General features: G+C 55.4%; 1 protein-coding gene across 24 annotated transcripts in view; it reads left to right on the top strand.

The window, feature by feature from the left end:
• EPB41L1 (erythrocyte membrane protein band 4.1 like 1) overlaps positions 1-18689 on the top strand; it is an 80236-nt gene that overhangs the window by 13029 nt on the left and 48518 nt on the right. Inside the window, exon 1 of one of the 24 annotated variants that reach the window (XM_040575493.1) lies at positions 13342-13573. The exons of the other annotated variants lie outside the window; for them this stretch is intronic. The gene's annotated coding sequence lies outside the window, so the exon portion shown is untranslated. Of the gene's footprint in view, positions 1-13341; positions 13574-18689 lie in introns of those variants that run through there. 24 annotated transcript variants of the gene reach the window in all.

An 18689-nucleotide genomic window follows, 5' to 3' on the forward strand; every position in this document is an offset into this window, starting at 1 on the left:
GGTCACAGTTACCAGCCTTTGGTTCAGTGTCCCTCCCTCTGCTAAATATGCTGTCTTTGTCTGCTGCTACAAAACAGCCCCAGTCTCTACTGCAGTACCTTCCCTGCATGGCTGTGAGAGCAGGAGGGGAGGAATGGCTGCGGTGCTCCAGGGCTGAGATTGTCGTGGTCCTGACATCTCCATGGAGAGCCTCGTCCAACCCAGGCTGATGGCTCTGGAGTGTGTGACCATGGCATCTCCCGAGCAGCCCCTTCCCTGCCACTCCCAAAAAAGTGCAGCGGAGGCCTGCTGGGCATGGCCAGCTCTTCACATGGCAGCTCTGTCCCCAGTGCAGAGACCCCTGCGCTGTCAGGACGTGCACATGGCGCTGAGATGGTTTAGCCCCATAACTCTGCTTGCAGGCAGTTTCTAATGGCAGCAAAGCACAGATGAGCACAGAGCAGCTGCTGAGGTCCCTCCCCAGTGCCCCAGGCAGGATTAGCTCCTTATTGTAAGAATTGGCTCAGGAAGTTGCACTAATCACATTTTGCCTGAGAATTGCTTTTGGTCCATTTCATGGAGTAGCTGGGAAGATGAAGGTGCTCTTTCTTCTTTGGTCTTTACCCTGCGCAGTGATGGGACTTTGGCCAGGGTGGTGCTGCCATCCCCGTCCCCCTAGGATGGCCTGGGCACAGCCGCACAGCCCACAGGAGCTGGCACCCACAGTGTGGGGCAGATGTCTGCTCTGTGGCGGTACTGCCCAGGGTGGGTGCTGCAGCACTGTGCCCGCTCCACCGCCCTGGCTCAGGGCTGCTGGTGCACTTTCCTCTTCATCCAGGGCCTGTCCTCACTGGGTATGTGTCTTGGTCAATGAAGCTTGCTCTGCACCATTTCAGCTGCTTTGGTGTTGTCTCAGCAAATTGTTTTGTGGTATGTGGCAATGTGCGCCCTGAAGGCTGGCGAGAATGCTGCCAGCTCTCCCTCAAACTCGTATTGAGAAAGGATGGCTTCTAGCCAAACATCCTGCTTGCTTCGGCTGGTACTTTTAACCTCTTCTGTATCGCCTCAGTTAGGAGCCTGGTTTCCCCCAGGTTGCCCTACAGCTGGGATGCACACCCACTGCTGACGCACCCCTGCCTCTCTGCCCAGCCGTTGAAAGTTTCTCTGCTGAGATCCATGCTGGGGCTGTAATCTTGCCCCACCTTTAGGTGTGCATTCAGTGCTGTCTGTTTGGCTGGCAGGAGCTGTGGCTTTCCTTTGAAGATAGAGCTTTGCTGCTCCCATGGTTGTGCGTCTCTGAAGGTGTTCTGTGGGGCTGCTGTGCTTGTTCATCTGAGCTTGCAGGGCTCGGCTCTCTCCTGGGTGCAGCTCAAGGATGCCGTGGCTCACCTGCCTCCCGCTGCCCATCTGGTGCCAGTCCAGGGGCTGCGCCTGCCACAGTGGCAGGGTGCTTTTTGGGCCTCTGTGTACAGCTTCTTGGGCTGCTGAGAGGGTCTTTGTCATGGCTGTTATCTTTTATATTGTGGGATTGGATGGGGTCGCCTGAAAATGGCCAGTTCTCCATCAGGCCATGTGCAGCTCAGGTCTCGGCTGGTGTCCTTCGCCCCACTGCAAAGGCTGCAGGACACCTGGTATGGCGATGGGACGGTGGATGGGGCTCTGGAGGGAGCTTTGTGCTGCGGTGAGCAACTTTTGGAGTCTGAGAGGCAGCTGAACGTGTGGGCTAGAAACTGAGGTTCGACCCCTGTGGTGTCACGTGGGGGCACATGTCCTGCTCCCACATGCACGTAGTGGCCCAAAGGCTGTTCAGGTGGAGCCGGCGCTGTTTTCCTGCCCTGGAGTCACATCTGTCATGCGACTGCAGCACAGGCCCCACCTGCCTCGAGCCGAACCGGCCAGGGCCCAATTGGCAGGCTGGCAGGGGGCTGCTGCTCCCTGGGGCACAGCTGTGACCATGCTCCTTCCTGACCCCGAGGCGATGATTCAGTGCTGTGTTTTGGATGAAAAGGGCAGGAGGGCGGGGGAAAGAAAAGGCCTGCTGTAATTCTGTTAGGATTCTGCGTGCTGCCTTCTTCACAAGGCGGCTCGGCTGCGAGTGCCGAGGTGCCGGTATCTGCGTTGCCAAGGAAACGGAGGCTCTTGGCGGCTGGGGAGATGGAGATGGGGCTGGAGCCAGCGTCGTGGCTCTGAGCCGGAGGCCACCCCTCTGCTGCCACCGGCGGCAGCCTGGTGGCTGTTCCCAGGCTTTGTTGCAGAGGACGCATCAGATGGCATCCATGCCTGCATCTTCCTGCAGAAGTTCCCGAGGTGCTGGTGACAGAAGGCCCGTGAGGGTGTTTCCCTGGTGATCTGTGCCCGGGGGTCCCCCGAAGCCGGGGCAGGCAAGGGAGAGGCTCACGGAGGTGAGGCAAATGCAAGCGCTGCAGGAGTGCAGGTTGGAAACCCAGGTGTTCGAGCCACCTCCACGCAGTTCCCTTGTGCTGGCCCCAAGGGCTCTACTCTTGCCAGAGGGTCTGGTGCTGGTGGGTGGTGCACGGTTTGTCGCAGGTGATGGGTTGGAAGGGAGGTCTTCCCTCTGCTGCTCAGCTCCTCCATCCTGTACATGAGGCAAGCGGACCGCCCCTCCTGGGGAGTACAGACTTGTACCCTCTGCTGGAAGGCGCCTGTCATGGGCCACCTTCAGCTGAGGAGCGACCACGGACCAGCCAGCCCGTGGCCTTTGGAGCTGTGCTTTCTGTGGGCCTTCTCCTGTAGGCCCAGAGGTGGGTGTGACCTCTGCCAGGGCCGATCTGTGCCTGGTGGCCACAGTGACCTCCTGCCAGCCAGACTGGGACCTATGGGATAGAAGGGGTGGGCTGGGATGGACGCAGCTGAGACTTCTTGTCTGTAGCCCAGGGCAGTGCAGATCAACGTAGGAGCTGTCGCTGCCTCTGTTCCCTTTGTCCTGGCTGTGGTGTGGTCCCCAGTTGAGCTGCAAGGACAGGAGCCACACCATCCTGTGCCTGGCTCTGCTTGGCACAAACACCCTCACAGTGCCCGCCATGGTGCTGGGGAGGTGCTGCTGCATCTGGCAGTGAGGCTGTGCCCAGGTGGTCAAAAGTGTGTTGTGTGGCAGGGCTGTCCTGGGGCACCATGGTGGGGCTGAGAGCTCGCCTCTAGTTCTGCAGAACTCGCATCCAGACCTGGCAGGTGTCAGTTAAACCACGATGATAGTTTGAAAATGTTTCTCTGCCTGCCAGATCAGGGGAAAAAGTTTTGATCAGGAACTTTGCGCATCATGTAAACTTTAATCTTTTTGCTGATTGCTTCAGTGGTAAAACATTAATTTCTTTCTTTGTGCCATGACTGCTGAATGGTGCTTCCCCGCTGCAGGGTGAGCTTAGCTGCGACCCCAGGCACTGCCAGCTGGATTCTGATCCCCCACTTTAGGTCTGTCTGGAGCAACCTCCTGGGCAGGGCTTTGTGCCCCCGCATGCCTGTGTTATTTAGTGGAACTTTCCTACCACCCCTGTGTGACAGCAGGAAGCTCTGGTAGGCCTTTCACTGGTTCTCACTGAGGGCTCTGCCCTGGGGTGCGGTGGAAAGGAGAGGCTTAGTTCAGTTGTAGTTTTTTTTTTATTTGTTTGTTTGTCTGTTTTTAACCTCTCCAGCCTTTCCTTTTCTTGTCATTTAATTGTCCAAGTTCGCTAGGTGCCTGTCACCGGCGGGGGGGCGGTACAGAATTTGAGACTCATCAAATCTAGAAGAGATTCTGCAAGCAATAAGCATACGTCTTCTGGGAGCTGGAGAGAGATTAAACAGTGAGGGGAAAAAAAAAACCTGCTGAGGATTGTCCAAGAGGTAAATGGAAGGGTTGGGGGAGAGCAACAGAAAACTAGCAATATTTGCTTACCAGCAGTTGCCCCCCTCATCCCTGGGAGGCCTGCTGGGATGATGGGTTCCCCAGGGAAGACCTGGCTGGATGTTGAGGGGGGAAAGCAAGGCTGGAGCTGTTTTACAGCGGGAACCGGGGGTCTCAGTGTGTCTCTCCCATTTTGGTATTGGCATAAGTTTGTGCATCTGTTTGTCAGAACTGTATTTGTGCATCATCTGTATAACTGACTGTGATATCCCCATCTACCCAGGGAGTCTCTGCTCCTTACTCTGGAAAAACCGGGTGCTCATCTGTTCCTGTGCAAGCTTTCCCTCTGCAGCTCCCTTGCAATGGGGGAGCATTTGCTGTAATCTTGCTCAACAGGGTTATTCCTTCTTGGAAATCTGATTGTGTGTGGAAAGTGGAAGAGAGGTGCCAAGAATGAAAAGGGTTAAAATTAAGCAGCAGACTTGGTGCCATACCTGGGCTGGGTTCTTTCCTGGGCTCTGCAGGGGCACCGGGCAAGGCGTGCACTGCCTTGGGCAGCAGAGGGGCACTTGCCGGCTGGCTGCCTGGCCCTGGGCTGCAGGCAGTGACTGCTGTGTTTGAAACCTGCCTGGGCACGGGGACTTTGACTTTCTGCTGAAGAGAGGGAAAAAAATGAATTTTGATCTTTGTATTTGCAAATAATAGCAAACGAGATGAATTGGTGGCGTTGTTTGCAGTCTTGGGACAAGTTTAAACCAGTGCCTGGGGAGGTGTCAGCAGCTCAGCCTCTAGCAGGAGCAGTCTGCTGTGCGTAGCAGCTTCCAGGTGCACGAGGGAGCGTGGTGTGGGCATCAGCAGAGGAGCTCCTTGTGCTAGCCAGCTACTAATCTCAGAAACGAGCTGAACAACAGCATACCTTGCAGGCACTGTCCAAAAAGATGTTTGCAAGAACAGTTCCTTCACTGAGCTGCAGCTCCTGATTGGTTTCATTTACTGATTTGCTTCTTTTCTTCCTGTGGACTTGCATCACTTTCTTCCTTACAAAGAAATTTTGCGATGTTTGGAAGAATTCCTCCAACATGTTGGTCTGTATCAGTTGGGAAGCAGCAGCCACGCTGAGGGTTGTGATTTGCCCTTGGTGCAGAGCACTCCCTTCTTATGCCCCCAAGGGCTCTGTCCCACGGGTTGGCATGTTACGGAGGTGGAGAAGTGCTGTCCCGGGCTCGTTGCTGGTTACAACCAGTGATCTGTTGAGCAGCAAATGTGAGCATGGTGTGGTGGAGGATGGAGGCAGCGTGGCAGGTTGGGAATCCTGCTCTGCTGGTGTGGCTGATTGCCGGTGTGCAGGGAGCAGGTTGTTTGGGCAGGTGCTTCTGGATTTGTAAGGCTTTGCCGAGCCTGGCTGTGTCCTCAGCACTTGGAGCTCAGGGCCTTGGGGGAGGAGAGCCAAGCTGGAAAGGGTTATGCTGGCCAGAGCACAGGGGGAGCCCTGAAGCATTGCTGTCCTTGGGAAAGCAGGTTGTGTGGTGCTATGGAAGTGCTGCTTCCCAAGCTGTCTGGGCTGGCTGCTTGAGATGGAGCGGAGCGGTTTAGATTTGTTCTTTTCCTTTTTGTATTCATCATTTGTCAGCTTCCAGAAGCAGCAACTGGACTCGGAGTGGAAGGTCCGCCTTGTCTAAAAGCATTGCTCCCTTTCCTCTAGGCCGTGGGTACAAAGCGAAGCTGGGGGCCATGCGGTGGGAGGCCAGGCGTGGGGAGAGGCGGCAGCAGGGCATGTCCCCAGCTCAGCCATGTCGCAGTGCTTCAAGCAGATGCCATATGAAGGAGATACAGGGCTTTGTGGTCTCACAAAGCTTCTGGAACTGGCAGGGGCTTGGGTTGCGGAGGCTCCTGCCGATGCCTGTTGCTGAGCAAGTAACAGAGATGGAGCTTTCCAGGTACTGTTCCCTGCGCTGCTGGTGGGTGAGTCCAGCTTCATCCATGCCCCTCTCCAGCAGCTCAGCGGGAAGTGCTGCCGGCTGCCCTGCTCTGTGCAGGGAGACAGGGTACCCCAGGGCGTTTGGGCATCACTGACAAAGGAGTTGGGGTTTCTCTGCCCAAGATTGCTGAGACCCTCACCACGGGGATGGAAGTTGTCTTGAAGCTCTGGTGGCTCTTTTGTTTGGGGCTTCCATTTCAGGGCTGCTTCTGTTCCTGGTTTTGCTGGCTTGTACCAAAACAGGGAGAAGAGCCAGGAGCCACAAGGCCTCCTGCAAGGCCCCAGCACCAGCAGCTCAGGTGCAGCCCCTTGGTCAGGGCAGGGGGCTGGGAGATGCTGGGCAAGGTGTGTGAGCATGTCTTCCCTCCAGACAGTGACAGGTTATGTAGGTGAAGCATGGGGGCCTTTAGTCTTCGTTACGTGGTGGCTGTGTCGAGACGGGTGGGCAGAAGAACATCCAGGTGCTTCAGAAGGGTTTGGATGACCTGTGAAGGCATCAGTGGCTGCACTGCTCAGGTGTCAGTACTCCAGGCTGCCCCTCAGGGCAATCGCAAGGCTGTCTGGGTAAGTTATTGCCTTGGGTCTGTTTTCTTAACAGTCCATTCCCAGTCCCAGGTGTTTGTAAGGCACTTGGAGAATCCTTTCTTAGAAACAGCAAACTGCTTTGGATCAAATGAGATCCTCTGGTATGAGAAAGAACTCTGTTTGTAGCTGCTGTAGGCGGGAGGGAAGGGAGGTTGCTGTGGGCGGTGGCTTAAACCCTATAGTGCAGGGTATCCAGAGGGTGCATGACACAGGGATGCTGCCCATGTGACATACATCAAAGGATGTTGCGTGTTGAATGTTAAGCGAACTGCTTTCTCCCTTGCTCTTTTCCTTAACACTTGTGAGGTCCCTGTCCACGTCCAGGACCTCTGCTGAAACTTGTTGAATGCCCCGGGTCTTATCATATCATGGTATCATAAAGCTCCTGTCTCCCTGCTTCTAGCGTCTCCTCTATACTCTGCTGACAGTGCAGATGTCCCTTTTAAAAGGTATGTGCTTGCCTGGTAGAGGCACATTTCTGGTTTTACAGAGCTGCTTGACTTAGTGGAGGAGGCAAGCTGTGCAATGCTGTGTTTTGCAAGAAGCCTTAATGAACTTCATGCCCCCTACGCTCGTTCCTGGAGCGGAGGGCAGATTTCAGGCAGCCAGTGCAGGGGGACTATTTGCAAGGTTTGCTGACAGTGGTACGGCTTGTGGTGCGCGGCTGCCTGGTCTGCTGCTGGCTCTGCTGCGTGCAGGGCTCTGCTCTGCCAAGCTCTGTCTGTGCTGTGCACTGCCCCGTGCTGCTGGGTGCCTGAGCTGTGGGGGCCAGGCGTGAGGCGAGCTTTAGGGTCCCCGTAAAGGACCCAGCTTTGCTTTGTGCACCATGCAGGTGGCCAGCGTGTCGCCCATCCTGGAGGCAGGAGCGGAGCACTGGGCAGGGGGTGCCGCCTCGTAGCCGCTCTCTGACGTGAGCTCCCAGAAGCAGTGCCCGTGCTGCACTGAAGGCTGAACCAGCCTGTGGGTGTTGCGGGAGGTGCTGGAGGCTGGGGTTGTCCCGGGGCCTCTCCGAAGCCTCCACGCTGCTGCAGCTGTGCTGGCAGGGAGGTGGCACAGAAGTGGGGCCCTCCGTGTGCGGGAGGGGGACCGGTGCCGGAGAGCCACCGGTGCTGGAAGCTGCCCTGGCTCTGAGAACCAGCCTGGGGGTGCTGCGGGGGGGGCGGCCAGCGCTGCGGGGGGGATACCCCTGGAGCGGTGGCTGCAGGAGGAGGGCGGCCGTGCCTCTGCCTCACAGCTGTCACTGTTTTCCAGCAGGCTGGTGACAGGTGGGCACTTCTGCTTTTGGTAACGAGCTGCTGTCATCGCAGGGAGGGGACCTGATGCACGAGGGAGTAGAGGTGACATGGGAGAGCTGGGGAACAGAATCAGCCCTGCGGTGGCAGCAGCTCAGCGCTTCTGGCTGCGCTGCTACTGCCTAGGCTGGCACGACGGGGCCCTGGCATGCTGCACGGTCTTGGGGTGTGGAGGGGACAATGAGTTTGGTGGGTGCACAGGAAAACAAAGACAGCCCGGCAGTACTGAGCAGGCTGTTGGTGGTCCACAGAGTACACGATGCTGTGGCATCTGGGCCGTTAGTGCTTGGCGATGGATATTTTTCAAGACTTGGGGCATTTTAAACAGGGTTTCAGCCACCAGCCTCCTGCCCTTTCAAGTAACACCTACCCAGTTGAGTAAGTTCAGGAATAAATTGCTCTGCTCCTTCCAGTGGACAGATGGCGTGCCGTGGCCCAGCAACTGCTCCCGTGCTGGCAGTGGCAAGTGTCCTGTGCCAGCAGTCACCACAGGACTGGCCAGCTGTGGGGCCACTGCTGCCTGTCACCACCAGCCCAGCTCGGGCACAAGGCACGCTCGTACCCAGGGCAGGGGAGGGCAGGTGCCTTCAGTGTTTTGGCCTCTATTTTCCTGGAGGCAAAAACCTCTTGGGCTGCAGGAAGAGCGTGGAAGTACAGAGCTACCCAGCAGCAGAGCAGCTGCAGGGACACGTGTCCAGCAATGAGCCAGGTATCAGCTGGGTGCTTGCCCTGTCCCACATCGCAGGGCTGGGTGCTGGCGTGGAGGATGGCCCTGTCCTGGCCTTGCTTACATGGCCCTGCAAGAGCAGGGAGGAGAGCAAACTGTGACGTGAGATGTGGATGAGGCATTGCAAGTTGCAGTCTGCGCCTGCTCTTTTGCCTCACTGCTAATGTCTCGGCAGCACTTCAAGCTGGAGAAATGTATGGTGTTTTTGCAGGGCTGAATCATGCTCTCATCTGACCCACCAGTTGAGAGATCTTCATTTGCGTGCTAATGAAGTAGTGTGAAAAGTGTTTCTTGACTTCCTGAGCTGTCCCCTGGGAAGGGTCAGAGCGATTTATTCCTGAATTTCAGCTGGGAGGTGTCACTTGAAATGGTAGGAGCTTGGTGGCTGAAACCCTGTTAAAATGTCCGAAGTCTTGAAAAACAGCTGTTTGCTGATGTGTGCAGTGGGAGCTGGACAGCGGGGAGGACAAAGTGTTGCTTTTGCATCTGGACAGGCTTGGGCATGGAGCAGCCCAATCCCACCCGCTGGGTGGTGGATGCACCTTGGTGCTGCTGGGCAGGGGAGCTGCTGAGCCCTTCTGGAGTGTGGGGAATGGGACAGCGGTCAAAGTCCTCTTTCCTGCTTTTCAGGTGCCAGAAGGACTGTGTGTGTGTGGTTTTTTTAAAGCAAGGCAGAGTCTGCCAGGATCTGAGAGTCCAGCTGGGCGCGTGCTGCTGGAGCAGAGGACGGAGCTGGTGTCTGGTCCTGGTCTCTTGTGCTGGGCTCAGCCCCCGATGCTCCCGGCTCAGTGGTGGCAGCTGAGTACCCTCCTGAGCCCAGGAGGTGATCAAGTTACCGTCACGCCATAAACTCAAGGCTGACTTGCGGGATATCCCTACCCTTTCCACGTGAACTCAGTGACATCTCAGCTTTGCATTTTTTGCCTGAACTTTCTCATGGTTCATGTTTTACCGAAGTCCTGTGTGGCATGATGCTGTTGACTTTGGAGCCACAGAGGGGCTGACCAGGCTCTCAGAGGATAGCTTGGTGAGATACGTACGGACTGTTTTATCGACACCAAGCTGGGGGTTATTGTTACAGGAGATTGCTGCCCATCTCCAGAAGGCAATGCCACTGGAGGAGCGGTGTGGTTTATTGCAGGGGAGGCACTTTTCTGGCTGTCAGGCATGTTGGAAAAGTACAGCTTCATGCTCCGGGGTCAAATGTCTCCGTGCTGCTGGGCTAACACATGATGAGTAAGCAGATGTCCAGGCTCTTGGCAACTGCTGACATAATATAAATACATAATTGCCCAAACACAGATTCAACATGTGTCAATGAAGTCTGATCTCAATGCATGAGAGCAGCTTTGCCAGCCTCACTCAGAGAGGCTGCGAGCGGGCCGTCCTCACCCTGTCTGGGCTGCATGGATGGTACCGTGGGGATCTTTGTGAGGTGGACCCCAAAGCTTGTGGAAGTGTTGCATATGATCACTGTCCTTGTATAAATATTTTACCTCACGGTCATTTCCTCCTCCCATCCTTACCCTCGTATTTTTTCCTGCTTGACCCAACTCGTAGCTCAGCAGCTCCAGCCCTGGCCATTGTGTGCCCTGTGGATGACGATCCACCATCTGCTTCTCACCGCAGTGCTCAGCAGCTTCTTCACCTCTGGGTTTGACTCCTTTTCGCCAGCCCAGCGCCCTGGTTGCTCCCAGGAACTCAGGATCTGGTCAGTGATTGCAGAGCACACCAGCTAAACAGCCCAAGCTTGCCAGGCTCTGCTCAGGGCTGGAAAGCAGTCACCTATCCTGCCAAACATGTCTCTAGTAGCTGGTAAAGCCATATATCGATTTGAGACCCTCAAGGAAGGCAGGCTTCTGTCCCTCTTCAGGAGAAGACTGTTCCGGACTGCCTTGATGAGACCTTCCTGCCCTCCATTACCAGCCAGGCTTTGGGACACAGCTGTCATCTGCTGGAGGGACAGGAGCTGATGTGTCTCTGCGGTTTCACTAGGAGCATTCTCTTGGGGTTAGTTAGTGGTGATCTTCTCTAGTGCTGGGATCATGCTTTATTGTTCTCAGCTGCCTGAAGATAGGAGCTGCGTAGGGCCAGATCCTGCTGACACTTTGCTGTTGTGCAGTGGGCCAGGCTTGCTCTGATTAGCAGAACGAGGCAGCAGAGCTCTGTCTGGGCAGTGCAAGGTCTGCCCACAGGCTGGTGGAAAAAGTGTCTGACATGAAGAGGGAATACACTTGCTATTCAGTACGTTTCTAGCATGACCTGCTCCTGCTCAGACAACATGTTGAGCAGAACATGATGCTATGTTGGTCTGACATCTCATTTCCAAAATCCTTCCGGCAAAGGGGTGGGAGGGAGCAGGTTTGGAGGCGATAGAGAAAGGGTGGATTACAGGGACTGTGGCTCTCAGGTACGTTTATGCAATAGTGTGGATGGACATCAAGGCTTGTGGGTGGGTGGAGGAAAGATGCCTGCAAGAACCTCATGGTTCTGTGGAGGCCTGGATAGTAGTGGCAGGGGACGGGTGAGTGGGTGAGTCTTCAGGCTCTCCAGCGCCGTGCCATTTCTGTGGTAACTGCTGTGCACGGTGGCTGTGGGCTGCAGTGGCATGTGTTCATCCTGCCTGTTGCGTGCACATTGACGTTCTTGCTGGGCAGAGGAGTTGGGTCACTGAGAACTGGAAGATGCCTTGGGTGCTAAGCAAAGGGGGAAATGCTTTACCATAAAGGGAGAACATCAGAAGAGATTGTGATTGCCTGGAGAGACTTGGATGCTAAAACATCCGCCTCTGTGACTGATTTGAAGAAAAAGTGGGACATGAGGAGGGGATGTAGAGAACTTGAGACAAACATGTGGGGGTGAGGAGTCTTAGAAAGCTCCTAGCATTACTGTGCTGCATCTGTGGTTACATACCAGAAGGTAACTCTTGGTGCTGCAGTAGCAAAGCTTTGTTATCCTGGCTAGCAGAGATCTGCAGGAGCCAGGCAGAGAGGAGGGCTGAACCATGGGGTCTGTCCAGCTGTGGGCAGCAGGGTTACTTGGAACAGACCCTCGCTGTATGGCCGAGACCCCAGTGGCAGGAGGAGGAGGAACCAGTGCTGCCTGGTTTGGACACAGCAGTGCTCCGTGGCCTGGGGAAGGTGGGGAGATGCAGATCTGACATTGTGGAAAGGTAGGAGCAGCTCTCCCCTGGTGCCCAGGGGACAGGGACAGCCACAGCCCAGGACTGCAGGGGTGAGATTTGGATGAGACACTGGGGGAACACCTCTGATGTGAGGAGAAGCAGGCTGTGGAGCAGGTGGCTGTGGAGGGAGAGGAGTTTCTACTGCAGAAACTATTAAAGGCTTGTCAGGCTGGTGGACCAGCTCTGTGTGTTGGGCTGAATGGGATTAAACGAACTCTCAAAGCATCTCTGCTGCAGTGTTTGCCTTGCTGATGAAAGGATGCGGTGACCTCCCGGGGGCTTGCAGGGGAGGCAGCGCAGGGCCTGGAGGAGGCCTGTGGGGTGCGAGCGCAGGCGGCTGTGGGGATGAGGGCTTCCACGTCAGCAGCATCTGGAGCCTCACCTCTGTGAGTCAGCGTTTCGGGTACTGATGATTCACAGCCATACTGCGAGACAGCCATGGGCTGATGCAGGGCTGAAATTAATTGTCTGGAAGGAGGGCAGCTCGAGAGGAGGGAGGCGAGCTGTTTTCCCTCATCTTTTCAGTGTTTACCAAGCAGGGCTGTGAGTTATGCCAGCACTGAGATGTGCTCAGCCTGCAAAGCGTGCTTCACCTTTCAGCCCCCTGCCCTGCTTCCTGCTGCCGTGGCACTTCAGTGAGCAGGCAGCTGAAGTCTGGCTGTCACCGTCCTGAGGCTGCAGAGCACAGCCCCCCGCTTGGCTGTGCCTTCCAGCACATTATTTCAGTCACATGCGTCCCCTACCATTCTGAATCTCCAGGGCAGAGAACGGGATAATCTCCCTCCTCTGTGGGCGTATGTGCCAGGAGACACCTCTGATCCCCAAACCCACAGTGCCAGGCTCCTTGTTCAGCGCATGTGTTTTTAGAATTCAAATTAAAAGTGGAGACTGGGATGCAGGAGCTGGTGGCTGGAAGCTGCTGCCCTGTCGTGGGGTGCTGGGAATGGTCAGAGTGGCCAGGATGGTTTTGGAGTGGAGATGATCCTATCGTGTGCCACTTGCTCAAATGGGGTGAGAAAGGAGGCACTGCACCTCTGTTTTCAGGCAGCCACTTCAAGAAGCAGCCTCTCCTGGTAGGAGTCTCCCATACTTGTCTGCAGCACGCTGGTGACTTTTGAGCACACGTGGACACCCATGAAAATCCCTTGAGCTGTTCTGAACCAGCTCGAGGCTGAGTAACAAGTACCGTTTTTATGCTTCAAGAAAATAAGTCAGGGTTTTTCTGAATTCTTTCTGGGCTCAGTTAACCTCAACATGAGATTTAAATTGTCGTAACTACCACAGACGTGTTCCTCTCAGAAGGCTTGGCCCCATCATTGATGCCGTAGCTCAGCTCAGCGTGTGGCGAGGTCAGAGGCTCAAGTAATGGGTCCTCAGTGCATGTGTGTCCAGCTCAGTGATTTCCAAGCTTGAGATTTCTTAATGGACACTTGAAGGATTTTTGCAGACAAGGTGCAGAAGCCCTGCAGCAAGCTGAAGCCTGACAGCAGTAATTTTTTTGCTTTTATTTTGCAAGTCATTGTGGGATTTTCCATTTGTCCTTGGTTTGTTTTTTTTGCAGTGTCTGGCCACTCTGAAAAGCCAAAGGACAGATTTTCCCCAGCTCTGTGGCAGATTCTCCCTCTCTCTTTGGGAGACTAGTGAAGCGTGTTGGTAGCGTGGTAGACCTGCAGCAACGTAAGGAAGGTTGTGCAAATCCATGAGACTCTTGTCTACCCTCTCTGAGGCAACTAGCTGAATTTTGTCTCCCTGCAGCTCAGCTTGATGGGGAGGTGTCTGTCTGTCTGGCCGTATACACCGCATACCTTTCCAGCATGCATTGCCTGGGCTTCTGGTCACTGTTTCTGGCTCCTGCTCAGCCCTTTGATTTCGAGATGCTTCAACACCTCGTTGGTCCGACTTTGACATATCTGTTAAATGCTTTAGAGCATGGAAATTTCCAAGTCACGGTTTTTCCCACAGCAGCTGTAATTCATCTCTGCTGCAGGTATATTTTGGGACTCCGGTGTATGAGCGAGCACTGCAGCACTGGTCACTGTGGGTGCGTTGGAGGCCAGTGCTGGGGTGGCTTTGGGAATTGGACCTGAAGCTGTGTCACTGTGAGGATACAGCACTGCAGTAATGTGGTTTTGTTTTCCGTCCTGAATATAAAGCAGGGACAGAAAGCAGCACAGGCAGCGCTAATTGCTGCCGAAGGACAAATGGGATGTATAAAAGGTGTAAAGTGGGAGAGGATGAGGGTAAATCTGTTCCAGAAAGCCAGTTGTTTTGTGTATGAACGCTTTGTGCCTTGTGCTGCGGCAGAGCCAGCCCAGGGCAGGACTGGGCTCGCCCCCCCCCCCCCGGAGGCAGCACCTTGGCCTCTGGGGAAATGCCTCGGTGGGGAGCAGATGGGAGAGCAGAGTGGCCTCCTGGCTGCGGGCAGGGGGAACTGCTGCTGCTGCTCTCATCCTGCTCCCTGTGCTTGGCCCCTGCCCTGGGGCCCACCCAGTGCCCAGGCTGTCCTGCGTCAGTGAGAGGAGGGCTGGGGACCGTTTTCTTGTCACCTCTGAGGCATCCCATGCTCAGTCTAGCTGAGCCTTGGTCTAGTGAAGTGGGGAAGCAGCTGTTGGCTCTATGGATGCTTCCCCTCGGCAAGCACCTTGGATCCAGCCAACAAATCTCCAGAGGAGCTTTGTTTTGGGTCTGGTGCGAGGCGTGGTCTTTGGGAACCCCAGGTACTGAGTCATCATCTGAGACAAAGTGGAAGCGAGGGCGCCCGGCAGACGTGGGAGGCACTGGGAGGTTCCCCAGGCCAGCAGGGACAGCGTGCTTTGTCAGGGAGCAGAGGCTGCAAGGCTGGAGGCTGCCTGGGGGATGCTCGTCCCTGCAGCTTCAGGGCTGGTATCAGTGCTGATCATCTCGCACCAGCCCCAAAGCATAGGCTCAGCACAGGGCGGATTGTACACTGCGTAGGGCCAGACAGAAGTGCCAGCGCTGCCAAAGGGTCGGTTTGGGCTGCTGGGAGACCTGGTTGTGCACAGAGCTGGCACTAAGGATCGCTGCACTGGGGCCCACGTGCTGGACTGTCCCACGCACCCAGGGCACAGTGAGCATGTCCAGTGCTTTGGGTGGAGGCGGGCAGGGGCCTGGTGACAGCGCTTGCAGAGGGTGGTGTGGGTTGGGGGGCCGCCCACAGCGCAGCGGGGCAGCTGTGGTCCCGTGGCAGGAGATACCTTCTTGTCAGCAGCAGTTGTTTTGCTCAGCAGCCCCAGATCTGCTCGTACATCCTGAGTCCCTGCAGTGTTCCCTTGCATCCCCTGCGCAGGTCAGCTGCTGAGCTGCAGTAAAGCACGCATGCTGCTCTGCTCCCCACCCCGCAGCAGCTCCAGGATGACTTTCCTTTTCTTCTCCCTGCACTCTGTTATCCTTTCTTCTGTCTGTTCTGTGCTTTATAACATTTGCCTCTTATCTTTGATAATTGCCTGTGAGGCTTGAACATCTCCAAGCCCTAAGAGATGTCTTTGTTTTGGAAAGAGGCCAACTCTCTGGCTAAAAAGGTCATTTCTTCTGTTCCTGGACATAACCAGGGAGTGTGAGGCCCCTTCTCTGCAGCAGCCTGGGAAGGCTGGGATATTTCTCCGCTCGGCATAAGCCAGAGATCCTCCTTTTTGCATGTCCACTCTGCATTTGAGCTGTGGGTCTTCACCAGTGGCTATGCTGCTTGTTAGCTTGATCCTGCCCTACCCGCCCAGCCCTTCGCCTTGCTGCTGGTGCTGCTGCGGCCGCTCTGACCATGTCGGGAGGTCAGTGCCCTGCACTGGGCTCGCCAGTGGCCTGCCAAGGGCTGCGATAGGCAGGGAGCCCTTGCTTTGCAAGTTCCTCTCTCATCATTTAGGCTTATTTGGAATTATTTGCTCTGGAATTTCCTAGAGTCCTAGCCTTGCTTTGGTCTGTTCTCAGCAGTGGGAACGTGGTTCATGGTTTCTTTCAGCAGGGCTGGAGCAGAGTGGGTGCTCACACGCATCATGGCAGCGCCTCGCAGCTGGGCTGTGTCCGCTCTCTGCTGGCGGTGCGACACTGGGCAGCCCCAGTGGCGATGTCTTTAGGCATTCAGAAAGCATGAGCCAGGGTTCATGAAAAGAGAGGAATCAGTTTAAAGACAGCAAGTTTTCTAACAAAAGCCCCTGTGTACCAATGGTGCCTTTGGTGCTCCTAATGTGAAATGTTAAACAGGAGATCTTAAACAGGGACAAGTAGTTCAAGTCAGATATTTCAGGAAAAGACCATTTTGGGCAGGGACCAGGCATTATGCTCCTGTAGCCCCTGCACTGCTCCTGCAGCCCTTCTGCTTGGGCCACGGATGGGGAGCGGCTGCCCCCAACCGTAACTTCTTTAATGAGTTGATCTGCATTGGTAGGCACCAGGCCCAGTAACGCTTCTCCTCTGGTTGGTGTCTGATACCTGGACCAGGAATTTATCCTCAGCACACTCCAGGAGTCTCCTTGCTTACAGCCTGCTGTGTAGCTTTTCCAGCAGACATCCAGGTGGTTGAAAGGATCATCAGGATGACAGAATTCGTCGGGATGAAGGCCTGTGAGTACAATGCTTCTTGTAGTTGAAGCAAGAAGGCCTCATCAGCAGGCTCCCCTTGATTAGGTGGCCTGTAGCAGACCCCAACCGCAAACTGTCCTTTATTGGTCTGCTCCTTAACTTTTACCCACAGGCTCTCAATCTGTCCGTGGCTGTTTCCCAGAGACCTCTGTTCACCAGACCTCTGGTGCTGCTGTCGGGCAGGGGGTGTGCGGGCATGGGTGTCCCTGGGCATGCCCCAGGCAGTATGTGGGTACCCTTGTGGCCTAAGCTGATCCACAGCCGGGTGTCAGAGAGGCAAAGGGAAGGGCCTTTATGTTTTCTTGCCGTTGGGATGGGATTTTGGTTCCAGACTCGTTTTCTCTTTATCCCTAAACATCTGCCCTGCAGGACTGGCAGCTTGGGGACCAGTGTAGAAGAGGACAAGAGTGAAAAGATCCCTGGCTCTTTGTCCCTGCCAGCCCCCACTAGCTACTCCTGACTTTTGAACCGTCCTCAGGTCAGGTCTGTCCTTGAGGAGCCTTGTCCCCTTAAGCAGGTTTTGTGAGCAGGATAGCACTCAAAATCAAAGGCTTATTTGAGGTTGAAGGAAACCTTGAATCAGACTTGTAGATAAAACTGCTCCATGCAGGAGAGACTATGTCTTCCTCCTGGTTTGTGAATGTCTCCAAAATAATGGTTGGCAGACAGTTTCACCAGGCTGGCATAGGGGGAACTGAGAGCAGTGCCTCTTTGCCCCAGCAGGGTGCTGCTGCAAGCCAGGCTTCTCTGGCTGAAGTTGCCTCTGCTGGGATCTAAGGGCTTACTGTGTTGTTGAACTAAAACCTAACCCCAATTTAGCCGTGACCCCTTCTAAGAATTGAGATGCATCCCACACTGGTCAGAGGGAGCTGGCAGTCCTTCAGCATCTGAGTCACAGAACAGCATTTCGAATTGCTGCAGGGAATACAAATGTTTGCCTCCTATGTCAGCTGTGATTGCAAGGATGAGAGAGAATGGTGCTGCGGTTCAGCGGGGTCGGCAGAGGTGGTGAAAAGCAAGGGCAGACGAGTCAGCAAGCCACTGTGTTTGCAGGACCTTGTAGCTGGCACGCGTAGGTCAGCGCTTGCTCTAGGGGAAGCATTGCAGCCCTGGGGCTGGTCTCCAGACTGCCCTGGGAGGCCTGCAGTGGATTTTGGGGTGAAGGTGAGTGATCTCCGTGGGACAGCCCAGGCTTTAGCCGGCTTTTCACTAAGCCCAGTCACACCACAGCAGAGTTAGGGATGGTACCACTGCTGATGTCTTTCTTCTGGCCCTAACTCTGCGCTGAAATGCACGGAGGTCTCTGAGACCCTGCCAGAGAACTGTGGCATGCTGCCTGGACCTGTGCTTCCCCACAGGGCTCGTTTGCCTCTCCATAGAGTTAAAAGCTAAAACCAGGGGAGCTTGTCCATGGGGGCAGCTGTTCTCACTCCAGGCATTGCACACTGTGCTCTGCCACCACTGTGGCTTCCTCCCCTCCTGGGGTGCCTTCCTGTGGCTTCCAAGCACCCATCTCCTCCTGCAGTGCCTGAGCTGAAGCGCCACTGGGTGTGCAGTGAGGGCCTCCAAGCATCCCTGGAAGGCTGGGGCTGCCCAGTGTCCTTGCAGGGACAAGTGGGGCTTGGTGGGGATTGTCATCCAGGGAACATCCCTTTGTATTTGGGATTGCTGCAGTTGCTTGCAAGAAGTTGAATAAGGTATCAGGGCTCCATTCACCTCTTCTAACCACTGAGGACGGCCTCTGTGCTGGTCCTGCAACAAGTGTCCCTTGCCTCTGAATGCAGTGATGATGATGTTGCTCCTCAATCATTTTTTTGGGGTGGTTAACAGATGGCTTTCCAAAAACAAAGACAGCCCAAGACAAAACTGAGCTAATAGTTCTGGCAGCTGGTGTGCAGTGACTGTCGGGACTGGCTCCGTAGTGGTGCTGATGTGCCGTAAGGTGTTGCCACGGAGAGCGTGGCAGCTTTCTGTTCTACCAGGTTTTTGTAAAAGTCACTCTTGCTGTTCTGGCAGCATGCAGCCGCCTTAGGAAGGGGCTCCACACTGTCCCGCTGTGGCCCCCATATGCTGGGTCTTGTAGCTGAGCCCTGTCCTGCCCCCACTGCCCAGCTTGGCCTCCAGCCCACTCTGCCTGTTCTCAATTGCTATTTTGGTGTCTCGTTTCTACTCCAGATCTCCACTGCCTTCCCCGACCTGGGATTTCATGCAGATGTTTGGATGTTTGAGGCTGAAAGGTGTAAAACCTCTGTCCATCTGTCTGCTGGCCCAGCTGCTCGTGCAGTAGGAGGGATGCTGCTGCTCCCACCTTCTGTTCCGCTGTCTCCCTACTCCTGGAGCTGCCCGTGCCTTGCCACCAGGGCTGTGTCTCCTTGTCCTCTTCAAGGTGCACGGTGTTGAGCTTGGGGAAAGCCAAGCTCCAGCACTGCTGTGGTCACCGCTGCCTTCCCCTTGGCTGCGGGCTGCACACAGCCAGGGGCTGGGGTGCAGCCAGGCTCCGTCCAGCCCTA

This window comes from Cygnus olor, chromosome 16, assembly GCF_009769625.2.
Source record: "Cygnus olor isolate bCygOlo1 chromosome 16, bCygOlo1.pri.v2, whole genome shotgun sequence".
In the NCBI taxonomy this organism is placed as follows: Eukaryota; Metazoa; Chordata; class Aves; order Anseriformes; family Anatidae; genus Cygnus; species Cygnus olor.